A 14,563-nucleotide genomic window follows, 5' to 3' on the forward strand; every position below is an offset into this window, starting at 1 on the left:
TCTACTGAATAATTAGTCTTAACATGGTACCTTGAACTTTATTAAAGGACTGAAAGTGTGCCAAAGCAGGGAGTATCATTAACAATGGGATGAGTAAAAGCACAAGTTAGATTTTGATCCTGATATACTTACTGAAGAAGAATGAACAGCATACTTGTATTTCAGCTTTTCTTAAAAACAAATATATCAAGAAACATTTAATTCAATATTAAATCACCATGATACCTGCTACAAACAAAAGAATGAAAAAGGAAAATCACGTCCCTGGATGACAACAAATATAAAGAGATTTAACTGAGAGGCATGCACAGAAATGAATGAAATTAACTCTTAACCTTATAGGATCACAGTCTCACACACTCATTTAGAAAATGTCACTGACCAGAAGAATATCCTTTTGGTCAAAGGAATTCTGAATGATTATTAACTAAACTGGCAATGGGGATTCAAATAATTAAAAACTTTCAGATATATTAGGATTTAACTGAAAATGTTTCTTGGGGTGGAGGGGCACCTTCAGATCCATATAACTTGGAGATTTTGTACCCCAGACTGGAGGCAGTATGGATTTTTTTTTTTTTTTGCAGTCATGGCCCACTCTCCCACCATGTTTTCTCTACTAGGTTAGTACCACCTAGTAGAGAGATTTAGTAATAGTATTCTTATATATAGCTGAAGATTTTGCAAAATGTACATTTGTCTTTCTAGATACCTCGGCACTGCATCAGTGTCCTGCTGCCAGTTAAGGTGAGATTATGTTCAATGTCAACTCCTGCATAAACAAACTTTTACTTGCATGTGTTATGAGAACCCTGGTAGCATATCTTTCTGAGTTTAGCATTAATCTTCATCGTGCTCAATTTGTATTCTAGAGTCACCAACAATCAGCAGTGGAAAGCATAATATAGGAATGCCAGAGGCCAAATAAGGGGCACCAATATATCTATGATCCCAAAATATCTACTCAGAAGTGCAAATCCAACACTGGCAACAAATTCCTTCTTTGTATCCCTCTCAGGGTTTTGAGGCGATCTCTGCTTAACATACAAGGCCATGTCAAACCCAGAGCGGTTGGACATGCTACACTTAAAGAAATCCCAATCATTCAAAGCTACACGTTCCAGGGATCTAAACCTTGTCATCACAATAAACAAAACATGCTGGAGGGATAGGTTCCTGACCCAGAGACTCCCCAGACTCTGGAATAGATTGCCCATACATGTCAAGCAGAGTGCCTCTTTGGACCTCTTCAAGAGGAACCTTGACGATTGGATGGGAGAAAGGAAATTCACCCCGGGGATCACGTCAGTCGCCCTGCTAGACAGGGGTCCAGGAAAGTAAATAGTGTGGGAAGAAATATCCAGGGAATTGTTATGGCTAGGCTTGTATAGGCCCTAGTGCTGATAGCCTAGTACCAACCTATGAACCTATGATTAAAGGAAAGATTACTAATCTTTGATTAGTTAGCCAGGTTCTCTGGGTCATTTATTCCTGAAGGCTAAGTTTGAATCCCTTTCTATTATTCACACTCAGAACAGTAGTGGTAGTGTTGGGCTAGTAACCTGTGACTGATAAATACTGGAATTTAAATGTTGCTTTATGAGGCATTATTTTTTGAAAGGCTCTATATTTAGAATCAGTAAAGTAGCCTGATGACAACATGCAGATGATTATAATGCAAATGTGAAAAAGAAAATGTGAGATGTCACTAAAAGGCAAAAAGCAAAAGGTCACACAGAAAACAAATGTATTAATTATTTATTGTCTGGTCCCTGCCCTTAAACCAGTTTGACAGAAATTACTCTACAAGAAGGACACCTCTCTGTGAGAGTCTTATAGCTATTTTTTTTTTCCATTCAAATCCGCACACAAGTTAAGTGTTCCACATGGAGCACCATTTAAAGAATAGATATATTTATTTACCTTTGCTTGCCAGAACGTCCAACTGAAATAAAAAACCTTTTTCAGCAGCGGTCCAAGGATAAACGCTCCACATTTAGCACCATTTTTGACATAAACATAAAATATAGTTACATGATATCAGTAGAAATACAAAGAACAGGTAGGTAAACATACATGAGAGAAAAAGTTTTACAATAGCTTACATAAACATCATTTAGAAAGAGAGCATGTACACCAGTATATATACTGGTGAATGTTCATTAGAAATAGGCACAGGATTGTATTGAAATAAGATATTTAGTACCTGCAAATTTTAGCAATTAAAAAGCCAACAAGCAAGTAAGTAAAAAAAACGTTGTGAGTCTTTAACAGACTTATATTGTGCATTGTCTGGGTCCACCTGGCTCTGTGAATGTTATATATGATATAAATACTGGTTTACTATAGCCCTTGATGTATTTGCCATTCATGAAATATGCATCAGCATAGGGAGAGACAATTTGCAGTCAGGATGAGGGACTTCTAGATCCATAAGATGACAGCAGTAGCAATAAAAACAGAGCTAAGATTGCCATACCTAACGGAAAAAATAAAGTAAGAGGAAAAGTGAATCTAAGGAATATGAATGAGGATAGACAGTATATTTGATGACTTATACTTGGTTGGAACACTTTCAGGTGAAATTTAATTAAAATGGCACTCAATAAGATCACAAACCTCATCTTTATTAAGGTTTCTTTCTTTCTTGATCTAACTAAGTTAGATGCCCTCAAGTTGACAGCAACTCATGGTGACTCTATGGATGGATCCCATAGAGTTCTTGTGGCATATTACAGAAGTAGATTGTCAGGCCTTTCTGCAACACAGACATTACTGTTACCCAGTTGTGCCCCCGACAGTTTTTGAACCCTGGTCTACCAGTTAGTAATTCTGTTCCCTCACCTCTATGCCTTTGGTCATGGCATATACCTTGATCTACACTGGCCTTCAAATTCCCAAGTACATCAAAAAACTCTGTTACAAATAAAGGTACAATAATCATCTGAAGGGTATATCTAGATTTTGTTAAGGCATTGTTATGCAAGCAGCTTTTGTAATGCTTCTGTTGGTGCTGGCTTTTTGACAGCACATTCACCTTTTGAGTCAAAGGTATATATCATTTTTAACCCCCCACAGACATGTTTTTGTTCATAGGTAAGTACTTGGCAATCAGTTAACAGACCATTACAATCCTAGCTAATGATTCATATTCAAAAATCTCCATGTAGCCGCAAGGAGGGCAACACAATATAAACCAGGGAAGAATTTGAGACTACCAATCTGATTATCTACGTTTACCTTAAAGGTGGCTAGAATGCTACTCTGACATGTAGTGGAAGTCTATTCCAATGGTGGAGGATACACAGGGCTATGAATCCATCATACCAACTAACTTTTCCTTATGCATCAATGTGAATTTAGTTCCTTTAACCACGTTATGAACCCAGGTTTGATGTCTGGGTTAATCTCAGGCTAAAAGAAAAGCAATCCTGATGTCAAAGGTAATGTCAAGCTCATTGAGGTAGTATGCATATTTTCCTTTTTCTCTCATGTTTATCTGCAGTTTGTATATTTTTTTGATATATATATATATATATATATATATATATATATATATACATTGTAAAATGGAATATCATTTTTTTCTGGATGTGAAAGCACAGAGAAACACTGAGAAATACGTTCAAACTCCAAAACATGCTGGCACCTCATATTAGTATAGAAAACAGGGAAGAAAGTCCAAACCTCAAAATGCACTCATTCGAGGCACTCCTTAAAATGGAGAACATCGACATCTGTGCAGTGACAGAGACCTGGTTCAAGGATCCAGAGAGCACCCCTGCATTACCAGGCTATAATTCATACCACACCTTTCGGCCACCTAACCTGGAAAGAAACAATAAAGGTGGAGGCATGTCCAAATTTATTAAGGATATCTACACCTCCAAGCTAGTTGCTCAACATAGTGCATCGAAATTATTCATGTGCAACTAACACTTGGCAAGACTGCAATCCAGGTTGTAGCTTGTTACAGATCCCTCACCATGCCCCAGGATTCCACTCTTCATTTCTTAAGATACTGGAAAATATTAAGGTACAACCCAATACTTTAATTATGGGTGATTTCAATTACCCCATCATCAACTGGGAAAACTACTCATGTACCAACTCATTCGCTCAATGTTTTTTGGAATTCATAAATTCCAATGCCTTGGATCAGCTTGTCCACACCCCCACCAGGGGCAGTAATATCCTGGGCCTAGACATTACCAATATGGGTAACCAGTGTTCCATGCCAAAGGTCAACTCCTCGCTGGTCAGATCCGACCACAAGCTAATCATCCTGGACATCCATATCCCACCCCCACCCCCCATTAAGGAAACCATAGTCAAAAACTACTCCAAAGCCAACTTCATGCTTCTTAAGACAGAAGTGGCAAACTTCATGACAACCATGCAGGCGGAAAATAGAGGTATGACTGCTGAATCTTAAACAAATGCACTGTATAAGCACATAAATGAGTGCATGGATCATGCCATCCCCAACAGAACCAAAAAAAGGAAGCCAATCTGGTGGTCCCCTGCCATATACAAACTCTACAACAGAAGGAAAGAGCTGCTGCAAAAAAGAGTAAAATCCCAAGATTGAAGGAACTCCCTGGTCAGCCTCAGTAAGAAGCTGAGATCCCTCATAAAATCCTCCAAAGCCAGTTATGAAAATAAAATTGCCACTGATTCCAAACACATCCACAAAGCATTCTACAGCTATGTCAAGAATCTCAATGGCAACACTCAGTTCTGCTCTGAGCTACAGTACAATTGCACTAAATATAGAGAACCAACCGATATTTGCAAACATCCTGGCAGATAGGTTCAGTGCTAACTTAACCCCCCTCTCACCCTCCAAAGGGCCCTTCTTAATACCGAAAGAATGCAAAACCTCTATAGTCATGGATGAACAAGTAAAGACCGCACTCTCCAAAGCCAAGAACACAGCATCCATGAACTACAGAACAAACTGGCACCCCACCTAAGTACTATGTTCAATCATAGCCTCACCTCAGGCTATGTGCCTACTGAATGGCACACAGTGATGGTTATCCCACTCCACAAAGACAGTGCCACCATGGACCCTGGAAACTACTGCCCCATTAGCCTGATGAGCCTGGTCTGCAAGGCCATGGAACGTATAATCTTGGAGCTTATAAAAAAGACATAGGTAACCTCCAAACCCTGGACCCCACTCAGTCTGGGTTTGTAAAAGATAGATCATGTCTACTAAACCTGATTGACTTCTTTGAAGAAGTCACTAGAGCAGTAGACAAGGGCAAGGTAGTGCACACAGCCTATCTTGATCTCACCAAGGCTTTTGACACCATCCCCCACTCTGGAATTATAGATAAACTCACTAAACTGGGTATTAATCCCTATGTGACAAGATGGATGGCCAAATGGCTCACTGATAGAACCCACACAGTAAAAGTAGCCAACCTCATGTCCAACTTCAGACTAGTGATGATTGGAGTACCACAGGGTTCAGTCCTGGGTCCTCCCCTGTTCGGCATCTACTTCTCTGAAGTGCAGGCCAACACAGAACATCTTTGGCTAACAAAGTTCACTGATGGTTGCAAACTGGAAGCCATAGTAGAATCACCTAATGTTGTAGACATTCTACAAAAGGCCCTCACAAAGACAGATGCTTGGTGTCAAAGTCATGACCTCAAGCTCAATGCTAAGAAGTGCATTGTCATCCCCTTTGGGAAAAAACCTGGTACCCATGAACTACCACATAGGCGGTAGCTCACTAAACAGTGAAAGTGTGATAACAGACCTTGGGAAACAGGTGGACAGTAGTCTCTCATTTGATTACCACATCGCCACAGTAGTCAGGAAATCCTTCTGTGTGGCACACCTCATCACAAAATCTAGAAAAAAGGAGGTCATTGTTCCTCTCTACTCATCCCTCATCAGACTCATTATAGAGTACAATGCCTCATTTGGCATGTATCTCACTCGACACCTACAACAATTGGTAAGGTCACAGAAATACCTCACTAAGAGGATTATCGGCCTCAAACAGATGCCATACGCAGACTGTCTCAAAGAACTCCAGCTCTACTCCATCGCATATCGCCTACTCAGAGGGGATCTCTGCCTAACATACAAAGCTATGTCAAACCCAGAGCTGTTGGACATGCTACACTTAAAGAAATCCCAATCTCTCTGAACCACACGCTCCAGGGACCAAAACCTTGTCACCACAATAAACAGAACTTGCTGGAGGAATAGATTCCTCTCCCAGAGACTTCCCAAATTCTGGAACAAACTACCCATTCATGTCAAACAAAGCTCCTCATTGGCCCTCTTTAAGAAAAATCTTGACGACTGGATGGGAAATGGAAAATTCATCCCGGGGTTCACTTCTGTGGCACTGCTTGACAGGGGCACAATAAAGTAATTTTCTTGGGTGTCGAAAGCCAGGGAACCTTTTTGGCTAGGCTTATATAGGCCCCAGGGCTGATAGCTTAGTACCTACCTATGAACCTATTAACCTATGAACCTATGAAAGACCAGTAGAATAGAATACCTAGACACAAACAGGATTCAGGATTCCTGGAAAGCAGATCATGGTATGTCTTCACAAACCTTGGTGGTTGTTAACTGGTTTTATGCTGTATTTTCCAAGCAACAAGGCAATCAACCATGGGGGAATAATATGCAGTGTAACTGTATGCTATAGCAGCTGATGTGACAGTTGTTGGTTGAACCTTCTGTGAGCAGTAATTTTGTAGTCAGTCTAGACATCAATGTTTATTGGCTTTTTATTTTTTTATTTTATTTTTTTAAATTTGACTGCGGTGGTGGTGCTGCGGTAGCATTGTCGCCTCACAGTAAGACATTGTCCTGTTCGATTCTCAGCTAAAGCGTCTTCTGTGTGGAGACATGCATGAATGGGCGTACCTTCATTGAAGGTTGCGCGTCAGAGCTGGCAACTCGGCATGTAAAAATCTACTGCCAATCATTAGCGGACCGGAGTTCCGCTGTGGAGACCCCTAACCTGGAAAAGCCGAAAGACACAACAACATTTTACTTTTTTTAATTTCATTGTGTGTCAGCCTCTGTTTAACTTTGTATTGGCACTATTTTCTTTATTTTTTATACAAGTTAATTTATTTAACTTTAAGCACTTTTAGCTGGTATTTGTAAAAGCATTGAAGCACTGCTATTCATCTAAAATGTAGTTATTATTTACATTGTTGGGTAAAGTGTGTAGCACATATTTTCCATGAGACTTCTTAGAACTTTTACTAGTGAAAATGATATAAATTAGTGTATTTCATATTTGCATTGATTCCAGATCAACCAGTAACTGGAAGTCTCTGATTTAAGTGGTTGCAGTACTACAAGGCCAGGAAGAAAACGATGGTGGACTGAGGAATTGTAGTTTCAATGGTAGGTATGTGAGATTAACTATGCTAAGCTCCTTTCACAGTCTACTGCAAGTAGTACTACAAGTACTACAGTGCTACAAGCTATTCACTTATAGAGAATGGTGAAGGATTCATCTGTGTAAGTGGCCTGCATGTAGTTCAATCTGGGTGGGGTTGGCGGAAGCCCATACCCATGACAGCAACATATATTCCCTTTATACACTGAGAGACAGGTTATACTTCATAAATGAGTCACTGAAAGACGTGTGCATTTTCTTGCTATTACTATATTTAGGGGCAGTGATCCAGCATCACCTCCAGATCTGGTGGCAATTGCAGAAGTCAAACTCCCCTGCTGCCAAACAGCATGACAGCTATGTCCATTGGTGAGAATACTAGAAATATAATAATCCATTCAAAAACAGCTTTGTTACCAAGACTGAGTGTGTGTATCCCTCACAACTACAAGTTAACTTTTACAGAGGTTTGGTTGTGCATTTTCTCATTTTAGTCAGCTTAGTTTAGCAACAGGCATAGTTATGGGGATATGGAAATATAGTAGGGGAAAAAATCAAATTCAAGTCAACAAGAACTATATATTTAATTAACAGCAGTGCACAGTTAAAAAAACAAAGAAATATATATATATATATGGGTCTACTTTATTTGCCCGAACTTTCATTTGACCGACAGTACATTTGACCGACGAGCATTATTGGCAAGAAAATGGGATATGCCCCCTTCCCCACTGCAGTGCAACCCTGGAGTTAGAATATATAGTTAGGGGGGATGTGGGGGCACAGCCCCCCACAATGGGGGGTGGGGGCAAAGCCCCCCACTTAACTTCATTTTATAATGTTTAGTTTTGCTTTAATATTCTTTAGTAACAGAAAAGTAAGTGGGGGGCTTCACCCCCTACACCCCCCATTGTGGGGGGGGGCTGTGCCCCCTACACACCCCCCTAACAATATATTTTAACTCCAGGGTCGCACTGTAGTGGGGAAGGGGGCATATCCCATTTTCTTGCCAATAATGCTTGTCGGTCAAATGAACTGTCGGTCAAATGAAGTGCCGGTCAAATGAAATTTCGGTCAAATGGGGTCAGGCAAATGGGTGTCGGGCAAATGAAAGTTTGGGCAAATAAAGTAGACCCATATATATATATATATATATATATATATACATATATATATATATATATATATATATATATATATATATATATATGGGTGTACTTCACATGGTCGACATTTCAGAATATTGAAGACTCCCCACACCCTCCTGAACTTAAATATAAACTCCAAGATCGCACTATAGTGCAGAAGATGGAAATCTTTCTATTTCGCACTGTATGGAGATGCCAGTTTCGCATGGTTGACATTTCGAATGTTGATCATATGGTTTCGGCCATACGGTCTTTGACATTCTGCACATATATCTATATCTATCTAGCTACTTATATATATATATATATATATATATATATATATATATAGATAGATAGACATCGATATAAATAAATCCTTAAAATTAGTTTTAATCATAGACAGTTATAAGCTAGTATATACAATTTTTCTTTAGAGAGCTCTTAAAAAGGCCAGCATGAGGACTCTCTTTCTCACACATGGAATATGTTCCTCCTAAAAACATATAATGGCTGTTAAAAATGAGCAGCAATTGTCTTTAAGAACCTCCCCAACAGACTGAAGACGAGAAGCTCAGTGGTTAGAATAGGCTGTAAAGGACTAGGAACTCATTCATATTAGTTAACACTAAGCTGATGGCATAGACAGATAAAGCTTTGACTATGATGCCAGTGACTTGAGTTTAGTTAATAACTCATGGGCGTGATGTCACAGCTAGGAGGATGGGTGTACTCTTCCTTGGGGGGGGGTAATCAGTCGCTTCTGACCTGATCACTGTACAGTGTTGAAGAAGAGGCTTGTGTTGGGACAAACTGATGTGGACCCAAGCCAGTGATGGTAGTTTCTGTTAGACTTGCGAAGAAGATATGAACTGATGCTGGAGCACACAGTTAGGAGAAAGTACACAGCTTGAAATTATTACTGGTTGTTTAGTTCTGAATGCATTCCAAGTCTTTTCTAAGACAGCCTGTAGTAGAGGTAAAGTTTGTCATCACCTGGATGCTTGAAGATCTCTTTCCCTAATAGTTTCTCCCAAACAAATCATAAAGTACAAGGAATAGTCCCAAATGGATTGCCAAAAATAATGCGTTGGCTAGAAAAGGAGATGATGTCAAACACTCCACTGGATATGTCTGTAGAGGTAGAAAGAAAATCATTCTAGAACAGTATATACACAACCACAGTTTGTACTCAGATGATTCAATGGATTAGGAAAGACTGGAAGAGAGCATCGAGAACTTCCCCCATACTTAGCTTCATTTTATTTATGATACGACAGCACATATGGGCAATTATTTATGATGTAGTAGCAGATATGAGTAGTGCACTAATTAAGAAAATGGTGATGCTCAGAAAAATCAACTTTGAAAATATCATTTTTCTCATTAACAATCTGGTTTATCTGTTGACCTAAGCATTACATGGAATATAATACAGCACACCACACACATAGGAGAAGAACTTCAAGTCTATTTATTGACTGAGTGAGATAAATTTGTTAGGTTGTAGTAATTTACAGTTAATGCCTGTTTTAAAATCAGTAGGTGAAAATGAACTTATCTGATGTAAACTATTTAGAGAACTCTTTAATATGCTTAAAGGAGTTTGAAAACAGTTGAACCAGTTTGCAGATTTCAGAACAAAAAATAGAGTATTGTATAATATAGCAATAACCCACGCCTGGGTGTGGGTAATGCTGGATTTGCCCACGGTTGGTGTGGTTTGGTCATGAGGGCAAAACCCGAGGGACCAAACAAAGCCAACCGTGGGTAAATCCAGCATTACCCACACCCAGAAGTGGGTTATTGTTACTCTAATAACATTATTAAGAAAAAATAATTAATTTTCTTAAATAATGGCATTGTATAATGCCTCCTTGCTGCCCTTCCGCAGCTGTCTGGTATTCTATGGCAGTTCTGATGTACTGCGCATGCGTATGCCTACGCACTACATCAGAGCTGTGGGCAAAAGCAACGGAGAAAGCAAGATCTCCGTTGCTTTTAACAAACTGTTTTGCTATGTTAAATGGGTTTAACATAGCGAGACAGCTTTAAAAAAAGCAACGGAGGAAACAATATCTCTGTTGCTTTTTAAAGTGTCTCGCTATGTTAAATGGGTTTAACATAGTGAGACAACTTTAAAAAGCAACGGAGATGCTCCATTGCTTTTTAAAAGCTGTCTCGCTATGTTAAACGAGTTTAACATAGCGAGACATGCTGTAAACAGCAACGGAGATCTTGTGTTCTCCGTTGCTGTAAAAAAAAAGAGTAATACTAATGGAAAAAGTCCAGGAGACCAGACCTTTTTCCATTACTATAACTCCGATTTACAACGTGCTCGCTGACCAATCAGAGTGCACATTTTGGAATATTAATGGGGGGTCATGGTATAATGTAGAATAACTTCATTAATATTTTATAAGAATACATGTGTGTAAACAAAATGATGATGACTGGGAAGGGGGAAATTATTTGCAGTAATGACATTTTAAACACAACAGAATAAAGACTGGAGAAGGGGAGAACAAACTTGCACACTTTTTGGGTGTGAAATTGGATCTGTCAATGTATGCATTTTTGTAATTAGTGGCTAGCTACCACTAAAATAAGAGATCAGATGGCTTAGTGGTTAAGGTCTTCACCTCCAAGGTACAAGGTTCGATCCTGACCTCCGACTAATGCCTGTTTGGAGTTTGCATGTTCTCTCTGTATCTCCGTGGGGTTTCTCCCATGTCCAAAAAACATGCAGAGTGTTTCCATCTCAAACTCACCAATGAATGGAGCTGTGGGCAGCAGCACAGACTCTACATGGTGCCCAATGGGGGGAAGAGTTGTAAAAAGACCAACCGCTTTGGGCATCTATTGTGGTGCACAGTATCCTCAAGAGAGGAGATCACAAACTGCGCGCCGTCGATGGTGTAAAATATGGCTCTAGGTGATTCAGTCATGTTGACTGTCGCCAAAAAAATGGGCATGGGTAGTTACCGGTGATAAGTGGGTTGAGGACCCAGCCTACTCTCTGACCCACGCCAGGGATCCATGCTAACGGTGGGAGGGGTATATGTGCCCCTATTGGCCAGTGTGTGCCTGCCATAAAAGCCCAGCAGCCCTGGGTCAATAGGCTGCTGGTGTCTAGTTGCCCAGCCTGGGTTACCTGGGATAGCTCTGTTGAGTGAAAGCTGGACATAAAACCAACCAACCTGCCAAACATGAACTGAGAATTGCTATGCTTAATGTAGGTTCACTGACAGGACGCAGCTTAGAAGTGGATGGCATGATGATGCAGAGGAGGCTGGACATCCTATGTATCCAAGAGATGAGATGGAAGGGCAGTGCAACAAAGCCACTTGGCTTGGGATCCAGACTCTACTACTCAGGTGGTGGACAGGCTAGAAATGGTGTAGGAATTGTGGTGAGACAGAGGCTTCAGAAGTCAGTGAGGGATATCATCAGAATTAATGACAGACTCATGGCAATCAGACTCCAGTCTAATGAAAGGACAGTATTCATAATCTCAGCCTATGCCCCACAGCAGGGTTGTGATAGTGAGGAATAGAGTGCCTTCAGACAGCAGTTGCAGGACTTACTAGATAAAGCAGGACAACATGAATTGGTGTTGATAATGGGTGACTTAAATGCACATATCGGGACAGACAGAACAGGATATGAGGACTGCCTGGGTCCACATGGGTGGAGCAATAGGAATAAAGAAGGAGAAGCCATGGCTTGATAGTAGCCAACACATGGTTCAGAAAGAGAGACAGTCACAAGATCACATACAAGAGTAGCCAACATGCAACTCAGGTAGACTTCCTTCTATTAAGGAAAAGGCACTGGGGTAGAATCCATGATTGCAAAGTCATCCCCAGTGAAACAGTCGGTTCACAGCATAAACCAGTAGTTGCCACAATCAGCTGCAAGCAGTGGTCAGAAAAGGCTCTAAGGTCAACAGAGACCAGGCTGAAGACCTGGACGTTGACTGGAAAGTACAGCAGTTCAAGGAATTACTCAGGGCTCTAGCACCCCAAGAAGAGGAGGAAATAGGTGGAGTTGAAGAAGAGTGGCAACGCCTAAAAACAGCATGTGTTAGGACTACAGAAAAGATATGTGGCCGAGCCAGGTATGGAAACAAGGTACATAAGGAAAGCTGGTGGTGGAATGCAGAAGTGCAGGAAGAAATCAAAAGAAAGAAGGAGTGCAGGAAGAAGTGGGAGATTGAAAAGACTGACCAATCTAGGAAGGACTATTGGTTGGCTAACAAAGAAACTAAGAAAGAAGTTGCAATAGCAAAGAATACGGCATCAGAGGCACTCTATCAGCTTCTGGAAAGTGACTCAGTAAGGGGCACAAAGAAACTATACCAGATTGCAAGGCAAAGACAGAAAGATAAAGAAGATAGTCAGACACCCTTCATAAGGGATTCCAGCAACAACCTGCTTACCAGCCCACAGGACATCAAAAGCAGATGGAAGGAGTATTTCCAGCAGCTTCTGAATGAAGAAAACCCCACAGAAGCGGTACTGCCCCAGAAACAGCCTACAATGAGAGTAGAAGAGGAGCCCAGTTTAGAAGAAGTAAGAGCAGCACTAAGGAAAATGAAGTCAGGGAAAGCAGCAGGCTCAGATGAGGTCACAGCAGATATGATAAAGATGCTGGGTGAGCTAGGGGAGAAATGGCTCCTGAGGTTACTAATTGCAGTGTGGAGAGAAAGGCGTATCCCAAATGACTGGAGAATAAGCATACTCATGCCAGTGTACAAGAACAAAGGGGACATCCACAACTGTGGACAGTACAGAGGCATCAAACTCCTACCACATTGCATGAAAGTTCTGGAGAGGGTGATTGATAAACGGATACACAGAATAGTAGAATGTAAGATGGGAGATGAACAGTTCGGATTCAGATCAGGATGCAGCACAATTGACCTGATGTTTGCATTGAGTCAGATACTTGAGAAGAAACTAGAGAAGAGGAGAGAGTCAAACTGGGCTTTCCTAGACTTGGAGAAAGCATATGACAAGGTCCCAAGAAAGCTGATCTGGGCAGTACTGCAGTGGTTTGAAGTCCCAGAAACATTGGTAGAATTAGTACAGGCTATGTACAAGGACCCAGTGACTCAAGTACGAACAGTGTTTGGCCTCACTGAGGGGCTCCCAGTGGGAGTGGGTGTACACCAGGGTTCAGCTCTGAGCCCACTGCTGTTCATACTGGTAATGGACTACATCAGCAAACAGGTTGGAGGGGTCAGATCAACAAAGCTGCTGTATGCAGACAATGTGGCAGTACAGGCAGACTCTGATCTAGAACTTCAGCAAAGGATAGGAGAATGGAATGCAAATCTGAAGGCACATGGGATGAAACTAAGTACAGATAAGACAGTGGTAATGGCAGCAGATTGGGGAAATCAGAAGAAATTGAGAATAGAGATAGATGGGAAGATGTTGGAACAGGTAAACAGCTTCAAGTATCTGGGAGGGGTGATTGAGGAGAAGGGTAGTCTGAATGAAGAGGTCAAAGCTAGAATCAGAGGGGCTGCAGCCAACTGGCATAGAGTATCAGGTGTAGTCTATGACAGAAGAATGAAAACGAAGCTGAAAAGTAAGGTGTACAAGACAGTGGTGCAACCAGTACTACTGTATGGTACAGAAACCTGGGCAGTAAAGGCAGAACAGCTGAAGAAGCTAGAGGTGATGGAAATGAAGTGCCTGAGAAAGGTGGTAGGATGCACACTGTGGGAAAGGCGAAGAAATGAGGACATAAGAACAGAAGCCAAAGTAGCTCCAATTGCAGAAAAGATCAAAGAGAACAGATTACGATGGTATGGGCACATGTGTAGAAAAGCAGAAGACAATCTGGTGAGGGAGATTTGGGACAGACAGGAAGAAGGTAAGAGGAAGCGAGGGCATCCAGCAAAGAGGTGGATGGATTGTGTAAAAGAAGATCTGTGACAGTCAGGCATGAGTGTTGAAGAAGGCAGGAGAGGGGCACTGAATCGAGAGAGTTGGCAACAGTTAATACGATATCCCGACCCCATGTAAATGGGATA

This window comes from Protopterus annectens, chromosome 7.part0 (assembly GCF_019279795.1).
Source record: "Protopterus annectens isolate FY-2018-M chromosome 7.part0, PAN1.0, whole genome shotgun sequence".
Classification (NCBI taxonomy): Eukaryota; Metazoa; Chordata; order Ceratodontiformes; family Protopteridae; genus Protopterus; species Protopterus annectens.